This window comes from Bombina bombina, chromosome 6, assembly GCF_027579735.1.
Source record: "Bombina bombina isolate aBomBom1 chromosome 6, aBomBom1.pri, whole genome shotgun sequence".
Lineage (NCBI taxonomy): Eukaryota > Metazoa > Chordata > Amphibia > Anura > Bombinatoridae > Bombina > Bombina bombina.
Window position 1 is genome coordinate 435,093,469 of NC_069504.1, and position 6,552 is coordinate 435,100,020.

A 6,552-nucleotide genomic window follows, 5' to 3' on the forward strand; every position below is an offset into this window, starting at 1 on the left:
CATGAATATCTTAGCTTCTGTGTGTTTTAGAATATAAATAAATATTTGTGGACCTGGAAAGAAATAATTAATGACACTTGTTTTTATTTCAGATCTACATAGACAGGATTCATGTATTCAGGAGGAAATACACAGAAATATAACATGCTATATCTGAATGAATGCAGTATATCAGGAGTTTTAAATACTACCAATCTGGAAATATAAAAATAGGCTGTTATTTCTATAGAAATGCCAGGATACTGATAAAATTATAATTCATTTTAAGCTAATAATTAGCAGTATTAAATTGCCCTAATATAATAAAATGTTAATAATATAAAATATAACGTTTCATATCAAAACGATCAGGAAATTGATCTGATGCTGCTTCACCTATAATTAATATTGGGAGAGATTAATACAAGAAATTATGGCAGTTATTACATAGTTTAAAGATATATTTCACTGTCTAAAAATGTTGGTTAAATGAATTTGTATGTATTGTCATGCTGAATTGTTTTGTCTGGATACCTGCTGCCACCTAAGGGCCAATACTGGTAGGACAGCTAAGAGAATTTAACTGTCCAAAAGATACGTTGCCATGGTAAACATGTTTCAACTCTAAGGGCGGACCAGGGACCAGCACGAGGGCCAATCCGAAACAAGGTTTCCGTTTTGGGGCCTTTCCAATTCACCAGTGAGGAAAACCCATATAAAGTGATCGCAAACATAGAGAAGAGGAGATTTCTGCTGAGCTAAATTTGAAAACTGGTTCCTGCTGGGCGTGAAAAAGACCATTTTACTTTGGCAAAGCTGATCTACCACTTTCTCATTGACTGCAAAATTACACTTTTTGGTATTCTGAGGTGAAACAATTACCCTGGTAACGTATTCAAGGTTATTGGCAAGACTATTAGTTAAATTCTAAGTCACTGCAGTTTAAAATACAGTTAAAAGATTTAAAGAAGCAGTGTGTTTTTCAAGTTAATATTTTATAAGCCTAGGTATTGTTTAAATTTGTATCTGGTAGACTAAGTGATTTATCTATGAAACTTCTGGTGTTTTAAGTCAATATTGTATTAGGATAAATTGCAGTTAAATAGCAGAATATATATATATTATCCTATTGTTTAAGAGCACAGTTAAGAATTGTATTGCTTGGATGTTAAAGGCTATTTATAAATAAGGTTGGTTTTAAAGATAAGCGTGTATGAACTTTGCATAGCATATTTAAATAGTTTTCAAGCGCATATAAAGTTATTTCATATTCCTTTTATTGCAAATATATTTCAAAAATGTTCATGGATATTAACTAAATAAAAGAGTTCAGGTATTTATATTAATTTTATTGTTTCTAGTAGATGCATGTTGATTAAGGGTTTCTATTTTTAAGGAAAATTATTGTTTGTATTGTGTCATAACCCTGCCTTAAGCTGATATATTATTTGGATAGCACTACTAAGATTTTCATAAATATACTGACAATATAGAAAGCCAAATAGTGAATTATATTTTTGTAGCTGTTGGAATCTCTCTTCAATCGATTGTATTGCCATGTCTAAAACAGCATAGTAAAAACCTGTTTTGAATTTCTGCTTTGGATCTTGTGGTGCTTCTTCTCGGGCCTCATAATCAAACTGCCGTTTCTTTCTCCTGTTTCGAACTTTATCTTCTGTCTCAAAGTTTGGTACTATCTGTATCTCATTTGCAATCTCAGTAGCATCTGTCAAAACTTGTTGAAAACCCTTATCACACATGCAGGTTATGAGATAATTCTTGGTCACTTGCAATTGTCTTGTAGCTGAATTTAAATCAGCTTCCTTATTTTGTAGTAGCTTGCTTGTAAGATTGACTTCAAAAAGGATGTTGTACCATGTAACACGGGATACCACAAACTTGAATTTACTAACTGCATCAGCAAGGCCCTTGGCTTCAACTCGGGAAGTATTTCCAGATGGACCTGATAGGCTTGTATCCTCAAAAATCTCTATCAAAGCATCATATATATTACCAAGATGATATCTCAGTGGTTTCAAAGCATCAATCCGACTCTCCCATCTTGTTTCACTCAATGGCTTAACAGTTATGCCTAAGTCTGATATATGGCTAATTAGAACTTGCCAACGCTTAGTTGATGTAGAGAAATAATTATAAATCTGTTGAACTAACCCGAAGAAAGTAGTTGCTTCCAGACAACACCTAGCAGCATCATTGACTACCAAGTTTAAAGAGTGTGCATTGCAGGGCACAAAAAACGCACGTGGGTTTAAGTCCAGTATTCTCTTTTGTGCTCCATTTTGTTTGCCTTTCATGTTACTGCCATTGTCATACCCTTGACCACGCAGATTTTCAATTGGCAATTGAATTAGCTTCAGCTGTTCAAGAAGAGTTTCTGCTATAAAGGCACCTGTAGTCTCCTGTAGTGGAATAAATCCTAAGAAATGTTCTCTTATAGTAATACTTTCAGACTCATTATCTGATGGTTTGCTTACATCAACAAAACGTACAATCATTGTCATTTGCTCAATGTGAGAAACATCGGGTGTGCAGTCCAGAATAATTGAATAGTATTTAGCTGAGGTTGTACTTGTTATAATTTTCTTCTTTATAGCACCAGCTAGAAGCTGTATAAGCTCATTCTGGATATCTTTTCACAGGTAGTGAACCAATGTTTCTTGATCTTTAACCCTACACAAATGTTCATTCATGATATGATCAAAAAGGGCTAGATATTCGACAAACTTTAAAAAATTTCCATTGCCGGCACTATACAACTTGTCATTTGTATCACGGAATGATAAGTTTTGCATGGCAAGAACTCTTACCAAAGCAATCAAGCGTTGCAAGACTTGTTGCCAATATTGTTCTTCTTGCCTAATTTTCAGCTGGTTTATAGCATCAATTGTTTTTTCTTTAGATAAGCGGAATTCAAGTTCACGCCAGGCTTGATAGTGTTCCAAATGGTCAGTATTCCTCTCATGTGAAGAAATAATTGCTCCAATGTTCTTCCAGTCTTTTGAACCTGTTTCTTGTAGGGATGATGCAACATTTCTTTTACTGAACAATTTACAGCAAAAACAAAATACCACATCTTTTGAGGTTGAATATATCAACCATTGGCGACACACTTCTTCACCTTTTGCCAGTCTCCTCTTGTAGTGTACAGTAGATAATCGTTTGTTTTTTGAGTCTTTTGGAAAATCATGTAATACAACCTCCTGTGGTCCATGTTGAATTATAAGCTGTCGTAGATCATCACTGCAAGAGTAGGGCCATTTAGCAGGGTCACTGTAATCCAAATCAGGCACAATATTGTTTTCTTCTGATGACTTTGCAGTGCTACTACTAGTCTCACTGTTATTGACATCTTTTTCTTCTTCATTCTTTCTAGAAACATTTCCAAATTGTGAAACTTCAGTATGACTTGTAGTTGGAGCACAACATTCAGCTTCCCCATCCCCAGTGGCAGGTTCCACAAGAGTACAGTCACATTCTTGTTCTTGATTTGCTTTCTGTGTATGAAGGTATCTAAAGAAGGACCCCTCTTGCTTTGCTTGCTCCTTAGCTTGTTCTGCCTTTCGTTTGCGGTACTGGGCTCCAGAAGGTCGTTTTTTATCAGCCATAGGTAACTGAAGAAAATAAAAAAATCTGGTTAAAGGGACATGAAACTCAATTTTTTTCTTTTGTGATTTAGAAAGAGCATGTCATTTTAAACAACTTTATGATTTATTTCTATTATCTAATTTGCTTCATTCTCTTGCTATCACTTGCTGAAAAGCATATCTAGATATGCTCAGTAGCTGCTGATTGGTTGCTGCACATAGAGGCCTTGTGTGATTGGCTCACAAATGTGCATTGCTATTTCTTCAACAAAGGATATCTAAAGAATTGAGCAAATTAGATAATAGAAGTAAATTGGAAAGTTGTTTAAAATTACATGCCCTATCTGAATCATGAAAGTTTAATTTTGACTAGACTGTCCCTTTAAGTGAAGATAGTTCAGCTCTATGGTCCATCTTCGAAAATATAAAACTACTTATATATGTATATTACAATCAGAGACATAAGTGACTATGCCACAATCTCCCCCAACTACACCAACATGGTCACCCCTATGTTTGCCTTTAAGCTGGGAAGTTGACCCCATTGTTTAAGGATTTATTAATTAACAAATAACCGTATGTTGGTAAAATTCATCTGAGAAACAAATGACCCCACACTTCAGGCCCAGCAATTGATCCTGGTCAAAATTAAAGAATTATTTTTTTCATGACAACTTAGTAGTTACTGTTTAAAACTCAATTACAAGCTAGCAAGTCACCGTGTCAATATATATTTACATTTACAATTTACATTCAGCATCAAATTTGTTTTGTTCCATTAGTGTTCTTTGTTGAAATCTAAACCTAGATAGGCTCATGTGCTAATTTCTAAGGCCTTGAAGCCTCTAGCTCTGAAAAAACTGTCCAATGCTTTCAGAAGAGAGATGGTCTTCAAGTTGAAGGCCATCTCTTGTCTGAAAGCATTTGACAGTTTTTTTCTGAGCTAGAGGGTGTTATTTCATGTGCACCATATAGATAACATTGTGCTCATGCATGTTGAGTTACGTATGAGAGGGCACCGATTGAATTAAAAGCATGTCAGTTAAAGAACTGAGATAAGGGGCAGTAGGCTTAGATACAAGGAAATCAATATACAATAACTGTGTTAATTATGAAAAACTGGGGAAGCGGTAATAAAGGGATTATCTATCTTTTTAAACAATAGTAATTCTGGAGTAGACTGTCCTTTTAACCATATACCAAACATGACAAGTATAATACTTGTTTAATAAAAAAAAAAGAATTAAAAAAAAAATCTCATGATTCACATAGATAGAGCATGCAATTTTAAACAACTTTCTAATTTACTACTATTATCTTTGTGAAGGCAAATGGCAGATTGTGAAGATGTCAGAATCTGCATCAGGGGGGTAGTTTTATAAGGGAAGCAGATCCTCTTCTTTTTATATAAAATATAATATTTTATATAAAAAGAAAGAGGGTCGTGTCTGCCCTTATAACACTGTCACTACTACCCCTGCTGGCTGCAGTCAGATACTGGCGTCTTCACAAATTCCAATCTGCCATTTGTCAGGATGATGTGCTCACATGGGAATATTTTAAATATTCCCATGTGAGCACATCATCCCTGTGCATTATTTAATTAAAGAAATTGCAACAGCAGATTGTGAAATCAAATAATACTATATTATATACTATACACAGACACTGTGAATGACCCTCAGTCACAGTCACATAATCACATGTAAAATAGCAATAGGTAGACAGTAATAAGTATTACATTTATATTTATATAATTTGTTTTAATCAAATCAATCAAATATTCATCATTCATCCAACATCATTCATACATAATTGTTCTAAGGCGGGCCTCAGGCAGGCCTGTAACTAGTTTCAACAACAACCCAGCATAAGTTCTCAGCCACACAGGGCCCCCTGAATATCAGAATAAATGAATATATATACAATGTCTATTATGTCGGTGTAAGTACTGACATGTACTGTTGTGAACTTGTGGGTGATCTGATGCGCCTGTTTCATTTCTGATAGTTAATGGAATTAGTGTTCCAACTTGGAACACAAATTACATTAACTATCAGAAATGGAACTTCCAAGTTCCAAGTACTAATTACACAATAAGTGGGCCAATGCATGTGCATATAGAAAGCTTTATTTATCATGAAACCAGCACCACCTCATGATCCTGATCCATCCACTACAAGTGTAAGATTTTGGATGAAATTAAACTTACTTAGACAGTAAGTTTTTCTCAAACACAGTGACTAGCCCTAGCCGCACGTGGCTCACACATGAGTTTTGTAACCAGGCGGGAAAATGATCAAATACACAAATTTCCTTCCACCACTGTCCACAATCCAAACTAAGTCTAAGAGTAGACAGACAGACTGACTATTCTATATATAATATAAAAATACTAGTTTGCAAATTGCAGGCAGCAGCATGGATTAATAAAAATAACACAATCAATAATTGATTCAATTGTGTTATTTTTATTAATCCATCTGCTGCCTGCAAATTTGCAAAATAATCAGTTTCTTAACAAACTACCACCGGCAGCCCTCAACCATTAAAATGATGTAGATTATAGACAGTGAGTAAGTGACTTTAGTACTACTTCTAGTACAACTAAAGTCACTGACTCACTGTCTATAATCTACATCATTTTATTTTAATGGTAATAATGTACTACTAGTCTAGTCACAATCAACAACATACTGTACTACATGAATGATGATCAGATTCATGCCATGCCAAGCCATCATTGAATTTGACCTCCATATCCATATTATATTTCCAAAATCAAAAAAGCAGAAATTTAAAAAATAATTTCTCCTGACTCAGCTCTCCTGGCTGAGTCTCTGAGCTCTCACCTCTGTTTGGTGGTCTCGGTCTGGTTGTCGTCCTCGACCTCGTCCCCCTCCATCCTGCCTCTGCCTGGGCTGGGTCCACTGTCCTGGCGACACTGTCCACACACACACGGCCACAC

General features: G+C 35.1%; 1 pseudogene; it reads right to left on the reverse strand.

Moving 5' to 3' along the window:
• Positions 1-1,472: 1,472 nt before the first annotated feature.
• Positions 1,473-6,350, reverse strand: LOC128664457 (uncharacterized; annotated as a pseudogene).
• Between the last annotated feature and the right edge of the window lie 202 nt (positions 6,351-6,552).